The sequence below is a fragment of the Cyanistes caeruleus genome, chromosome 5 (assembly GCF_971803275.1).
Source record: "Cyanistes caeruleus chromosome 5, bCyaCae1.hap1.1, whole genome shotgun sequence".
In the NCBI taxonomy this organism is placed as follows: Eukaryota; Metazoa; Chordata; class Aves; order Passeriformes; family Paridae; genus Cyanistes; species Cyanistes caeruleus.
Window position 1 is genome coordinate 50,190,184 of NC_141705.1, and position 15,181 is coordinate 50,205,364.

General features: G+C 39.6%; 1 long non-coding RNA gene across 1 annotated transcript in view; it reads right to left on the minus strand.

Moving 5' to 3' along the window:
* The window catches only part of LOC111929425 (uncharacterized), a 319,169-nt gene that overhangs the window by 23,519 nt on the left and 280,469 nt on the right, over positions 1-15,181 (minus strand). Inside the window, exon 5 of the long non-coding RNA XR_015286712.1 lies at positions 12,305-12,460. This is a non-coding gene — a long non-coding RNA (uncharacterized LOC111929425). The remainder of the gene's footprint in view (positions 1-12,304; positions 12,461-15,181) is intronic.

Genomic DNA, 15,181 nt, shown 5'->3' on the forward strand with positions numbered 1-15,181 from the left:
GAATGGCATGAAGCTGTGTCAGGATAGGTTTAGGGTAGATATTAAGAAAAGGTTTTTCACCCAGAGGGTGTTTGGACACTGGCTCAGGCTCCCCAGGAAGTGGTCACAGCATCAGCCTGACATAGTTCAAAAAGGATTTGGACAATGTTCTCAGGCACACGAGGGGATTCCTGAGGTGTCCAGTGCAGGGCCAGGAGTTGGACTCCACAATCCTCATGGGTCCCTTCCAGCTCAGGACATTCTATGATTCTGTGATAACCCCAGCTGGCAATTAAGTTCACTCCTCCCTCCACAGTGGGACTGGGAAGAGAGTCAGAAAAGTAACCCTGAGAGGTCTCATGGGTTGAGACAAAGACAGCTTAGCAGGTAACACAAAGGCCATGCACACAAGCAGAGTGGAACAGAGAATTCACTCAGCACATCTCACAGGCAGACAGGTGCTCAGCCATCCCAGGAAAGCAGGGCTTCAACACATGGAAAGGTTACTTGGGAAGACAAATACCACCACTCTGGTAAACTTCCATGTAAAGAAGACTCATTAAAAGGTCCAGGCATATTTAACTTGAAAAGTAGTACTCCAAAGCTTTCTGAAAATGCACTTAATTTATGTCACTGCTCTTCTACTTCACTGAGAGGTAAATGAGCATGTAAAAAGTGAAATTCTTAAAAAAACCTAGACCAAAATATGGTCTAGAGCATGACCTTTTAGAATACAGGTAATCTGCAGCCTGCAAAGCCATACAGGCAGCCTGCAAAACTAATTTTCAGAGGCTGTGATGCTCCTGGACATCAGTGTTGCAGTAGTTATAAACCACAGCACAGTGTCTGTGAACCAGCCCTGGAACCAGCCCTTACTCAAAAAACTTTCAGCAGAGGAGTAGGACCTGAAAGGCCCAAAAAACACAGGTTACTTTTCATGATGTTCTATATGCCGTGAGAAGAGAGTAGGAGGAGAATTGCCAGGCCAAAGCACCAGTGCAATTCTGAGCAAGGAGTTTTGCCTGACTCAGAAGACCCGTGAGGTGAACAAGTACCTTAGGCAAATACGGGGCGTTTATGCCATCTGCGTATACATGCAGCCATCTTACCTGCCAAGATGAATTCAAACTAAACAAGTCCTAGCAAACTCAGAGACATGACAGAAACAGCTCACACCACTACATCAAAGTGGAAAATTTTCCTAGGTTTTGGACAGTTATTAATATCCTTATATATTTATTCAGTATTTAATATAACCCCACTATGATCCCAGAGTCAAGCGTGATTGATCATTATGAATTATGTGTTAATAATGATTAACTGCAATGATTAACTGCTGCTGTTCAAGTCAGTGACAACTATAGTTGTCATTGTTATGTTAATTTGCAACACTGTAAAAATGATGATGGACTAAATTGACTTAATTTACTTTAACATAACCTATACTCTATTTTAATTATTGTAAAATCTCTTCTATAACTAACTTGCTGGAATTCATGTCAAACCCCATTCTCCCCATTCCTATATTATTAGTAGAGCTTTTCAAGTCAAAGTCAAAATATATGTCTTTCTAAGATAATTTATCCATAACAATAACAAAGAATAACATTCTTTTCTATTATTTAGGAGATTGAAAGGAAACACAGTTTAATTCAAAATCCTTGAATAGACCCAGCACCAGGAATTCTCACATTTCCTGCCTGGGTGAGAACTAACCATGACTGCAACCCAGAGGGAATGTGACAACTCCTGTAAAAGGCAGGTGCTGCAGTAATTGAGACAGTTACCAAAAACTTGAAGTTCCCACTCTAGTGGTTGCCATTTGGACAGACGAAACCAAACATCTGCCGTGTGTCTACTGAAGGATTCAGAAGGTTGTAGGGCATTAAGGAGACATCCACAAAGAAGTAGAGTAGACAAGGAAGACTGGTGGTGGTTTAAAATGTGCTGATCTTCAGCAGCGCCATCAAACATGGGACAAATGACAGAATGATGACTTCAGGGATCAGACCACTGTTGTCACTGTAAAGCAGTTCAAGCACCACAGAGTGAATCCAGTGTCAGTCAGTAACACCTGAGCAGTGGCTATCATATCAGACATTCAGCATCTTCTGTGAGGCTGAGCAGCTGTCCTCAAACTACTTTGAGATACACTGAGCAGTTCCAATGACAAGGATAACAGATGAAATCCTGAAGTGCTCATCAGGACTGCTGTGCACAACAGAAAACAAAGTTTTGCTGGTCCAGCTTGCATAAGGGGCCTGTGTAAATAAGGACTTGTACAGCTTATAGTGCAAGGAATAAAACAGGGATACTTGAACTGAACAAAAGATTAAGTGTTCAACCCCTGCAGCAGTCCTGTGTGTTTTCTTTCTGCCAAGTCCTGTGTTGCCTTCATTCCTTTATTGCCAGTTTTCCTTTGGAGGGCATCAACAATGAATAAAAGGAAACAAAAAACCCACCCTTTTGTCTTCCTCAATCAGTTATTCCACAGAATCCCCAGGAACAGCACAAATTCCTGGGGGTTCTGTGGAATAATTGACTGAAGGAAATCAAAAACACGTAAGGAAAACCAAGGACCCCTCAGAGCTGTGGTAAACTGTCAGGAGAAGTCCAGCCAGTGGCCAAACCTCTAGCAAACCTGCTATGGTGAAGTAGAATTAGCTGCAAAGTTGCCAGTCTTCCATGTTTTCCTTGTGCCATTTCAAACATATGTTGAATAAAAAAAGACATTACAATATACAGTACATACATGGTATCTGTATAAACAGATATCTATTCTAAATTCTGAGTGACAGTTTTTGCTAGAGACATGCTCAGCCGGCTGGTCACAAATGCCTTGGGTCCATGAGAGATGCAGCATTTCTGAAGTATAAAGAATGGTCCAGAAGATCCCATCTTCATTAAATGGAATTGGAAAAGGAAAGTTACTCCAATTACAGTGCTGTGATTACAGAAGATCTGTGGTTTGGCAGACAGGATACCAGCCCTAAGCATGTGTCACCTTCTGTTTCTGTCAGACTTTCCCTGCAGCGTGGGAATGATACTCAGTTTATCTGCTGAGTGGGTATTTCCTGGGAGCAGGGGTGGAACACTGGTTAAGGCATCATCTCCGCTCTCCTCCAAACCATCTGTCTCCCATGGTCCAAGTCCCTATTCCCCAGTCACAGTGGTGGCACTAGAGATGACCCTGGCTACCCTGACCCTACCTAAAGTTGAGGTGTCACATCTTTCTCTTAGGATCTGTCACACCAGCACTCCATCCCACCTTGTCCTGGGGCCACTGAAGATCCAGCACGTGGCTCATCTAATGGGAACAGGGGCTGCTTCCACTGTGTGATCCAGGATGGGTGCTCAGCCTAAAGCACAGCCCCAGCCTGATCTGTTCCCTTCCTCAGGTTCTAAGCTGGAATATGAGATGGGCCTGTTTCCCTGCCTTGCAGGATAATGAGGGCAAACACGGCACCCATGCTGCCCGGGCAGTCAGAGGGGCTGCCTGAGGGCTTGGATCCAGGGCTTTGACAGCTGATCGCTTCTGGTCAGCCTTCCTACACTCAACTATTTCACCTTTATTTGTCCCCAAATCATACCAATTGCTCTGGTGGAAATGAGAGCTGAGGTCTCTCAAAAACCCAGCACAGAGAGCAGCAATGAAATTTGTAGATGAAGAATAATCATTAAAAAAAGCCGAAAAACCCAAACCAAAAAAAAAAACCACCAACCCTCTCAGTGGTTGGAAAAGTAGGAAAAAAAAAATTCTAAACAACATTTAGTAATAAAGCAAGAATGAGTGTATTTCCTTCTTTTAGCTTTTGTTTAATATGAGCCTAGAGTTTGGACTGCGGCAACATATCTCATTAGCTAAATTAAAAATAATTAAAGACCATCTGAAGATTCCTTTCCCAATATCTACAAACTGAAAAATAAAATATAATCATGGAGTTATAAATAAAAAATATAGGCCTATTAACCATATGTTTCAAAACTGTTAAGTGTCTGTCCTTCTGATTTGTACTTAGAGGAGAGATCTATGTTCTGATTTAAATACCCCTAGCTATACTGACTGTAAAAAGCCAGCTTTAATATTCCATGTACAACTAATCAGAGGTAAAATAAAATAAAAATATTAAGCTATTCACATACTGTGGAAATTATAACCCACATTCAAGGTTTGGCTGGTTGCAAAGTGTAGCCTTTATGGATTTCACAGTATTTCCAAATTACAGTCAGTTCAGTGAAGGTCACCAATAAAATCTAAGCATACCACAATTTCAGTTACTAAAGATATTATTGAAATTTTGATAGCGTATGTTACAAACATTCATCAATAAATTTCAGTGGAAGTCTTATCACACACATGTAACACAACTGATTATTACTTTTTAGTAGTAATTGGTAGATTCACAGTCTTCACCACATTAAGGAAGGTCATGTGGTGTCATATGAAAAAGTGTCAGATGCTTTGTGTAGCCAGGGCTATTAGAGCCCACAGTGACCCTTTCAGAATTGGAATACAGAAAATGTAGAAAGTTCTGTTTGCTCTCAAACAGCCCACAGCAATGAGGTCAGGTGCCTGGCCCCAGTGTCAAGCCTACAGCTTACTTCTCAAATTTCTTGATGCCCCAGATTTGGATCTTGCCTAGTAAAGAAACTAATTTTTTGCTATTGTGCCTTCAGGAAGAAAATACTTTGTTCTCTGCTGTAATATCTATAATTTTTTTGTTGTTTTCTTTAGTCTCCTGCTTTTACAGTGCCTTTTTTGCAGGTTTATTTTTTTCTCTCTTCATTTCTAACACAGTGATGGTACTACTTTTATACAATTACTTGAGCCAAGATAGCTTAGCTCGACAGATTATTAATGTTCAGAGCATCTTTTCTAAAGTGCACTAAGAGCTATTGACATGCCAAAGCACTGACTACACACACACAGAGAAATGTAATTTGAAATCATTGTAGATCCCAGGACTCTCATTTACAAAGGACTCTCACTCGCTCTCATTTTCTGCTGTTATAACTTTTCCTCTCAGGCTTTATTAATCAACACTCCCATGGGGATCAAATATCAAAGCCCGACTTCCCTGTCTAAGGCAAACTACCATGTAAATCAGTGGTGTTTGAAGAATAGAACAGGAGAGGGTTAAGCCAGTCAGATGCCTCAAGATTAGGTTTACTAAATTCAGCAGTGCCAGAAGGACAAAGGTTGACAAAGGGTTTTACAAAGTCTTACAAACCCATCATTTTCTTGTGCTTGAAATCTGAGAAATTGTTTTTATGGTGGTTTCCAAAATCAGTGAGCATCAATAGTTTGGGAGCTGTGAGAACTGCTATATAAGGGCTGAACCATCGTTGTGCTGTGCTAAGAGTTGTTTAGACATAAGGAAAAACCAGAGCCCCTGGACACAAGAAATCCCAGTGGCTAACAAATCAAAGCACTGTTCTGATTTGCCATAATTAGGAGGAAATTTTGTAGGTAAAGTGTTTCCTATCTTCCCCAGACCTTGTCATGTGTAACATTGTTTTCCAGTCAGCTGTAATGATAACAACCTCTTCCCGAACCCAGCAAGGCCTTGGTGCAGCTTCAGGATGTGACACTGTAAGAACAGACAGGGCACCACAGGACACACCAAGGCAGCACCCTCACTGCACAGGCTGTGCGATATGGCAGGAGCCAGGTCCCAGACTGCTCCTTCTGCTACCCAGAGAACTTTTCCTGAGATGAGTTTGTGCTAATGACACCACTGAGGATCCTGAGGATACAAAACATCGTTAACATTATCTTGGTTTCTAAAATGTAGATGGCAGGAAGCATTTCTAGAAGCTCAGAGACTATTAACAGCTGAAGAATATTATTGTTTTGCCACTCTGATATTTTTGACCTCTAAATGATCCCTCTTTTTTAAGAGTTCCTTGATTTTATATTTTCAAAACAGAAGATAGCTGAGAAGTAATAAAATACATTGTCTGGGGCATTTTTAATGCCCAGAAACCCTATTATCCTGATATCCTAAAAAATGTTCAGATATGTACAATAAATTGCAGTGAACTCTATATTAAAACAATTAATAATGGGAATTAGAGAGTCAAACTATTTCAGAAAGTAGGCACCTTATCCAGTAAGTTTATTAGTGCCTACATTAGGTTGAAATGAATAACAAACTGTCTGAGGTCTCCTGTGAACTCTAAAATACAATAGTTAAAAATACTCACTTTGGAAGGTATTTAAAACACCGTATGATTCTTCAGAAGCCAGTCTGCACTACTACAATAAAAAACTTTTTAAATGACTGAAAAATAAAGGAGAGGCAGTCATGCTTTTATAGTTCTTTGCCATGTTAAATAGTCATCTGTTCCCTATCTTTAACATTTACAAATGTGCACTGTGACTGAAGGAGAACAGATTCTCTGTGTGTGTGTGCATACACCTACCCACCACTATACACTATACACCAGGAAGTGCTATACAGGTAATCTTCCTTCTGTGCTGCGTCATAAATTACATATTTATCCCTAAGATTCAGGCTTTATTTAGTCATCATCCTCTTGTTCCAAGTATTTTCCAAGGTGAAAGTAATTCTTGACATTTGGTGACCATTAACACGGTGGTGGCGGTGCTGACTGGCAGAAAACTAGAGGCCTGAGCTTTGCTGTGGTCTTGGCAAGCAAAAATCACTAAAAAGGCAGATTTACCATATGATTCCCACTGGCCAAACACTGTTCAGCCTGTAGTTTGTATTTTGTCCATATGTGTTTTAGAGAGTAGGTGATTAACTCTTTCACTCAAACGTACTTCCAATAATGGAAGACCAAGATTGTCAAATAAAAATGGAGGAAGAAGACCTGATCTAGTGAAAGGTGTCCCTGCCCATGGCAAGTGGTTTGGAACTAGATGATCTTTAAGGTCCCTTCCAACCCAAGGTGTTTTATGATTCTGTGAAATCACAGCGTGCCCAAGTTCATGAGCTCATGTTTTAAAAATTTTAGATTATTCTCTATATTAGCATGTCTACACTGAGTTTCACCTGCATATCATTACTGGGCTGCAGAATTTCTCAGCAAATTCCTGTGAATTTCCAGTGAGATATAAAGGATGCCACTATTACCCTTTCCTTATTACTTATAGGGAATAGCACAGGTATAAAAGTTGCTACACTCCTGAGGGAGAATAAACCTTCCTTCAGTTTCTGTGCCCTTCACCTTAACATCACAAACCCATATTGCAGATTCTCAGTAATCAGAAACCAAGCACTCAGGTATTACATATCCCCATTTCTAGTACCTCATTAGCTTCTAAAACATAGTTAAATTCAAGAAAGACCAAAAAAAAAAAAAAAGTGTAATGAGAATTTCCTGATTTGGCAAATTTACATTCAAAGAAACTTCCCATAGGGAAAAAAAAAAAAAAAGAAAAAAAGCACACATCTTGTGTTCTTCAAAGGCAGGGATGTCTGCTTAGCACTGCATCTAATAATATGTCCTGATGATTGGTAAGGAATATAGTTTATATTTAACTTCTGAACTAAGAAAAAGCATATCACTGATATAGCCATTGGTAAATAGCTCTAAGATCTGAAGACAGCTGAGTCAATTAAATCAATGGTAAAGATTATGTCTGTAAAGCATTGTATTTCCAGAGTGTAACTAATGGGAAAGGAAATCATTGGCTTTGAATGAAGAGATAGATATGATCGCTCTTAATTACACTTCATTACCCAAGAGTACTCCTTGTGAGTGATACACAGCAAAACAGTATGCAATCAGTTCAATGTTTTATAAGTAAAAAATCACCGTGGGATATGATGCATGCTAAGAGAACATAGCATTACTGTTATCTTCTCATTTATATTTCATGACTAGTGGCCCTTTCAATGATGAGATATCCTTTCGTCTATGAATGGATGTCCTCTGATAAGGGACTACTTAATTAGTAATCAGTGATAGAAAGGATTTTTGGCATTTTGGATATTGCAGTCTTAATCTCAGTCCTTTACAGCTACAAAAGAAAGGCATGCTTGAAAGACTGATATTTCCTGTTTATTGGTTAAAACAAGAAGCTGGTATTAAGGAAAATTTGGATTGACCAAAAATATGAATGCAAGGCAAAAGAAAAAAAAATTGTTAAAGATTTGTTGATTAGTGATCATACTTCAGTTAACCAAAAATGAAGAAGTTTTTTGATTATTTTTAGCACTGTAGAAAATAAATTTATGAAGATGTAGTGAGACAATTTTGAAAAAGAAAATATAAAACGTGTTTTATTTTTAATTTTCCATACTTCTGTGGGTTTTCCCAATTTTTGTCAGATATTATTTTAGAAATGATACTAAAGTTTTGGTTGGCTTTGTTTGTGAATTAAATCTCAACAGAAAAAATCTTCCAGTGTCAGGAGACATAATGGGAATTTTGCCATCAGGCTGACGAGAGAGAGGCTGAGCCTTGTATCTGCTTTGTGTCCGTTTTTTGGGAAAAGGCCAGAATTGGACATCAGTACTTTATTCATTTGTGGACAATAAGACCCTTCATGGTTAAATTAGGAGAGCAACAAAAACTAGAAGGAAATACTTCAAATAGGGAGCTCTTCCTATCTGACAGAAGGGCAGGAAGAAAATTACTGTTGCACACTTCTAGTACACAATTCCTTATAATGTCTTGTCATGCATGTGACAAGATGCATGACATCAGAGCCTGAATGGGTCTGATCTGATTGAGCAGCTTTGGTATTCTTATACCCTTAAATGCTCACATTTAGTCATAATTCACCCATGATTTTAGAGCAATCTCAAAGTTATTACTTCAAAGTTCTTTTGTGTTCTGGAAACAATTTGAAAAAATGTTTAGCCCTATCACTTCTGAACACATGTTGCAAAACCAAAAATAAGCACAAGATCCTGATTAAATAATTCCTTTAGTTTCAGTGAATATTGAACCAAGTCTCCAAAGAAGCGAGCACATCCAATTTCATTACATGAATTCTTTCCTACCACTTTTGATGGATGCATTTGTGGAGGAAGAGAAGTCCTCTAATGAGACCACAGATGTGGTGATTCTTACCTTGGGGCACTAGAAATCTAATTCTTCTAAGACGTGTCTACCAATTTTCAAGAACCAGAATAGTAAAGAGGTGAGCAATATTTCTTGAGCAATATGTTGGTTCTGAGACCTTTGACAGTGTGGGTTCCATTAAAATCTTGACATATACCAGACCCTGGTATTTACATTTATTGTTTTCTCTTTGTGGTATTCCTACATGGATGTCAAAATTTTAACGATGCCCTCTGTTTTCTGAAGTGAAAGGCATGGAGCTGTCACTGGCAAGGGTAGGCAGCTCTGTTATCTGAGAAAGAAACAGCCATTCTGAAGATATTTTTCACATGAAACACTGCTAAGCTAACAGCAAGGGACAGTCTTCAAAGTGTCAGTCCATTCTTAACTCACTCTGTAGTGCCTAGATACTGTCAGAGCACGGTGTAGGATATATGACACAAAAATCTTCAAATAGCATGTGGAGGGGCTCAGCATAAGAGCTGGGCAAGACAGATACATATGTTATAATGCAACACCTCAGTGCAACAGAGCTTAGGTTGCTGTGTTTGTCACTGCTTGTTGTAGTCCATATATATATATCTATAGATATCTATTTATATAGATCTACATATATACTGTTCCCAGCAGTTTAGGCCCTCTTTGCTTAACTATTAATTTGAGCTCAGCTTAAACATTCACACAAATATATGTGTGTGTGTATATATATATAAAAAAATATATCTTCATGGTTGAAAAAAATCATCATTCATGGTTGGTACCTGCAGTGTTTTGCTCCTTTTGAAATCTTCTCACAGGCAGTGCAACTCAGTGACAGGTTTTATTTTTCGGAGCACCAAAACCTGGCAGCTCCATGACCTGGCTTTTGGGAATTGCAGTGGTCTGGAAGACCAGAGATATAACATCTGTCCTCTGAACACCTTTTTTCTTCTCCTTTACAGGAGCTATAAAGCGTCCTACTCTTGTGTGAGAGTAGTAACTTCTCTCATTGACAAAATGTCCAAAGGCAGTACGGCAAACAGTTTAGGATAAATCCCCCCGACACTCATAAGGGCGGAGTCCTTGACCAATGGAATTTTACCTTTCTTAGATGCCACAGTGGAATTACACTCCTCATCCTAATGGTCACGTTGTAGCTGAAAGAACAGGTCCAGATTTCTGAAGAAGTAATCAAACCCCAAGTAATCATGCCCTCTTATCTTTCATTACCAGTGCTTTCCCTGAGCACTCTGGAAGCAGAGTCAGCAAGGGTTTAGCAGCTGTGGAGCCATTCTCTTTCTGTTTTCTTTCATAGACATATGTATAAATCAAGGAGGCTCAATTGAAAAAGGGGTGCATTTGCTTAGGCATAAAAGCAATGAGAATCTGGCTTCATATGCTCTGTTTACTCAGAAAAGTAGTAAACTCTCCCCAGGCATGGAACTGGGCCAAGCTAAACCGTCCTGCCAACGCACTGCCATAGAATGAGGGCTAAAATTTGGCTCTAAAAATTTAATCCCAAGGAGTAATTTGATTACTTTTAAATGCAGCTTCGTTTTCAATTATTTTTCTCAGCATGCTCTTTCCTCGCCTCCATCCGGAACTCGAGCTGTGCCATTATGTGCCTGTGCCTGGCCGGAGGAAGACGCAGACCTCTGCCAGGCAGGGGGTACCAAAGCCCCGTCCCCCTGCTCGGATGGCACCTGATAAAGGTACCCTCCTCCTGCCTCGAGGGGCCTTGATTTAGCCAAGAGAGACAGCAGAGTGCTGGGGCAGCCCATGAAAAAGCCAGAAATGCTGTCGCCAGGCCGTGACTGAGCAGCACAGAGGAGGGATGATTTCAGACCCCCACGTTGGCTCCTCACAGCACGGCACAAGCAGAGCCACGGAGAGCTGCTGGCTCAGGTCCTGGAACAGCAAAACTGCTCCAGGGGTTTCGCCTCCTGCTCGGAAACTTGCTCACGCAGAGCAGTCATTACCTCACCATGCTGTATTTTGTTTGACAAGCATGTTATATATGATGGAATTAAAAAGGGAATGCTGCTGATGGTCTCCTTATTGTCGTTATCAGATGACAGCGTGCACTTCTGCGGGCACTTGCCAGCACTCAGAGGAAACTGAAAAGGCTCAGCACTTTTCTGAAACCCAGGACTTAATGACAAAGTCAAACATAAACCAAATTGTCTGCATTTTGACACTCAAAGTAGAAAATGTATGTTAAAAACTTAGTGGCCCTTAACTCCTCAAATATCAGTAAAAAAAATGGGTCAGTGTGCAAAGTGAGACTATCAGCAATCCTTTCCTTTTCTGAGTTCATTTAGATCAGTATATGGTGATATTTTATACATATAATAAAAAAATCAGGGCATGGAAATTAATCCGGTGTAACTAAATGTTTTAATTTTCAAGTTCTAAAAATAGATCAAGGAAAACAATACAACATTTCTTCAGAAGATCTACATAAATATTAGTGGGATTTTGATTACATTTTTTAAATAAATTTGCTGCTAAGCATAGTGCCTAAAGTTCTAGCAGATAAAAAGACACAAGAAATATGTCAGGAAAATTCATACCTTGACTCAGAACCGGGTTGCAAATGTAAGTAAAGTGATTTAAAAAAAAAAAAAGAGAAAACAACCAAAACCTCTGTGGGATGTTCTAGAAAGCCAATATAGTAATATTAAGGTATCTGTCATAATTTTACAGCTATTGAGTTGCACTTACCCACACTAATTCACTCAAATCTCACATTGATCGTCCCAGGAACTAGTCAAAGATGAACTACGTACCACTGCACTGCAACACTAAAATGTAATTATTGATCCCTCCCCCAACACACAGCATTTCTCATGTATGGTGTCAACTTTGCTTTTGATTCCCAAGTGTTTAGCATGACTTCATTCAGTCACACAGCAGAATCATTTGAAGACTGGCATCCACCCTCTCAGTAAGCCATATATGATATACAGCATCTAGTCAAGATGACCTGATGGCTGGTCTGGGACTTTGACCAAAAATTTAGAGCAGTGGAAAACAAGCACAGCACATTTTTAATGGATTCAGATCAGAAAATCATCAATGATAGACAATGTTTCTATCACAGCTGTACAGTGATCAGGTTTTAGCCCTTCCATGTTCAGCAGTTTTATCAAAGCTTTGGAGGCCCAGAGAAAATCACAAAAAACACAAAAATGTCTGATTAAAAAGAAAAGCACCTGCCAGGCGAGACAAAGCAAATCCTTAGTGCTATAACACAGCTACAAGTAAAGGAATATACCCAGAAATAAAAAATGTGGGACACGCTTACAGGATAGCAGGAATTTACTTCAGGATCCCCAGAAAGGGGATGATAGTGGTCATCATCATCATCTTTTATCATGAAGCACGTGAATCCTCAGGCCATCACTGCATCCAGTATATGAGTGCCAGCGTGATGCTGCATCCAAAAGAGTCAATACTGTCGCTGGAAGAATAAACAGGAAAATTTCTGTAGACAAGCAGAAGGGAATTATATTGAGTCTGGATCTGGCACTAGAGCTTCATGTTTGGGAGTTTAGGTGATGAATGAAATATGATGTCTATTTTTTACCAAGGATGTTGATAAATTGGAGAGGGTTCTGAGAAAATCGGTGAGAATCATTAGAGGATTGGAAAGGAAACGTGTACACTCCAGGACAGCCATGTAGTTTGTCCATCAAAGAGGTTAAGGGATAACTTGATCTGTGTCTTTATGTAATAGGAAAGAAAACTTTGATAATAAAATTATATAACAATTCCAGAAGTAAAAGTCAGAAATACAGTAGAATTTAAGTTGAAATTTTTACTAATCACTGAAACAATTTAAGAAATATCTGCACTAGACTTCTAAATTTGTAAATGCTATCAATAACTTGGGGGTTACTCTAAAATAGTTTCTTTAGTTAACTAAGACAGGAATTAATTCAGGAAAGGTCTGTGTCAGGCTATTTTGTTAAAAAATGATCTTTCAATTTTCACAGTCTAAAAAGAAGTTATGAGTATAAGGTTGAAGCCACACATTCCAAAGGTCAGTGTCATCTAGAATTTGGAAACTTTCTGCTCCTTAACTAATGATTTTAAACTTTAGAGGACAACCATGCTCCTTGCTATCTTTTTTCTCTTCACAACATACTCACAACTCCCACTGACCTGCACATTTCTTTTTAACTGAGCAATGAGACTTTAAAAAGAGCCAGCCCCACAGAAGGCACAGGCTTCCTATGAAGCTGTCACTATTGCCTTGGTGACACACATTTGGAGCGTATTCCTCGGAATGCAGAATACAAGCTCCAAGTCACACCTCTGCCATGTACCTGAGCAGCCTGTTCCCAGTTCCCCTTTGTGCACAGGGTTCTCCTAAACAGAGACAGCACTTTGCTCTGGTCTTTTTGGAACAACACATTATTGATTCCAGTTTTGCATCATCCTGATTGTAGTTTTACCTGGGCCATAGTTTTTTAGACTGCTTATGGGAATAACGCAGGGGAATGGGCCCAAAGCCTTGATGTCACACCCTTTGCCTCCTCACAGTACCCACTGGAGGTACAGTGCTGCTCATCAAGGCCTTGTTTCAATATGATTTATTCTTGATAAATCCATGTTTCCTGTATCTTATCACTGCAGCCTCTCAGCGCTGGAAAGATCTTTACACTCTCTTAAGGTACAGAAAATCAGCTTGTTATCTCTAATTCCCCTTCTCTTTTTTTCTTCCTTCCTTTTTTAAAAAAGTAAGAATTATGTCCATCTTCTTTCATTCCTCTGGAATTCACCCTTCCCTACAGAGTGTTAATCACTACCCAGCAACAGCTCATCCTAATCTCTTAAATACTCCAAGGGTACATTTCAGCCAGCCTAAGGACTGCAGCGCACTAACTCTATCTGTTATTTGACCTGATCTATGACTATCTGGCCAGAGTTCTTGTCCTCTCATTAACTGCTGTTAGTAGTATCAGAGGTGCAATTACAAACTCATTATTTTTTAACATTAAAAAAAAGAAACAAGCTAAATGTTTCCCCTCCTGCCTCCATTAGCCAAGAGATTGTATTTCCCCCCCATCTCCCATAAAGGAACTATATTTATAGAAATACTATATTGTTTCTTATGTTCATCACTAGTTCTAATCCTATTTCTTCATTAGTCTGTCTGATTATGTGTGGCCATGTATTATTTTACAGCCTCCAGCACCTTGTTTGTGCTTATCTTTTCTCTTTGATTTTCCCATAATTCAATAGCTCCTGATGTTGCATTGTAGTATTTTACTACAACCACTCTATTTCATTCACTTTGGGATGGATTGTTTTCTGGTCAGCTTTTTGTGTTTTTCCCCTAGAAACTTCCAACTCTCCTTTTTGTGTTTGTACTCCTCCCTATGAGAATCTGAAAGAGAAATTCTCTGGGTTTACTGAAGTTCAATTTTTTTAGCTCTCTTTTATCATGAAGCATGTAAATCCTCAGGCCATCACTACATCCAGGCTCCTGCAGGACATGAGCCATTGATCTGTCACATCAAGCCACTGCTGGCACATCATATCCTCTGTCTCTTCCAGAAGTTCCCTTTCTGGATGCAGTTCTTGGCTAACACTCTGCTTCCTCCCTCCTGCCTCTTCTCTTCCCATGCCTTGCTGTAATTCCCTACAGGTATCATCAGCGTGATCTGAACGTCTACCACTTCAGCTAAATGAGGGACTATATCTGTGCTAGCTTCTGCCAGTAGTAATTTATTAAATTCTGGAAGATCGGCCACTAGAGGGAATCTAACACACCCTGAAAGCATGTTAAGCTCTCTCCCTTGGATCCCTTTCCTCTTGCATAGTGGCATTTAGAATGGCTTTATGCATAATGAAAATCTACTTTTACCACCTTTGATAGACAACAACTATTTGAAACGTCTGTTCTCTGCAATGAAAATATCTTTGCTGAACTGCACCTGCTGCTCAGAACCTATTTCAGTCCTAAAATGAACAAGTATTAACTCCCTCTCACTATCTCCCTAGATGCAGTTCTGTGCTTCCTAGGGCTCAGTTGTCCAAGCATCCCTAATTTGGTTGGTCTGTTTGCATCCTGATGAGTTTACACCTTCTGTTACATAAGGGAGAATACGGTAACAAATCCTAAAGTGGGAGTGTCTGCAGCTGGAAAGAGTGAAAAAATATCAAGTGATTTCTT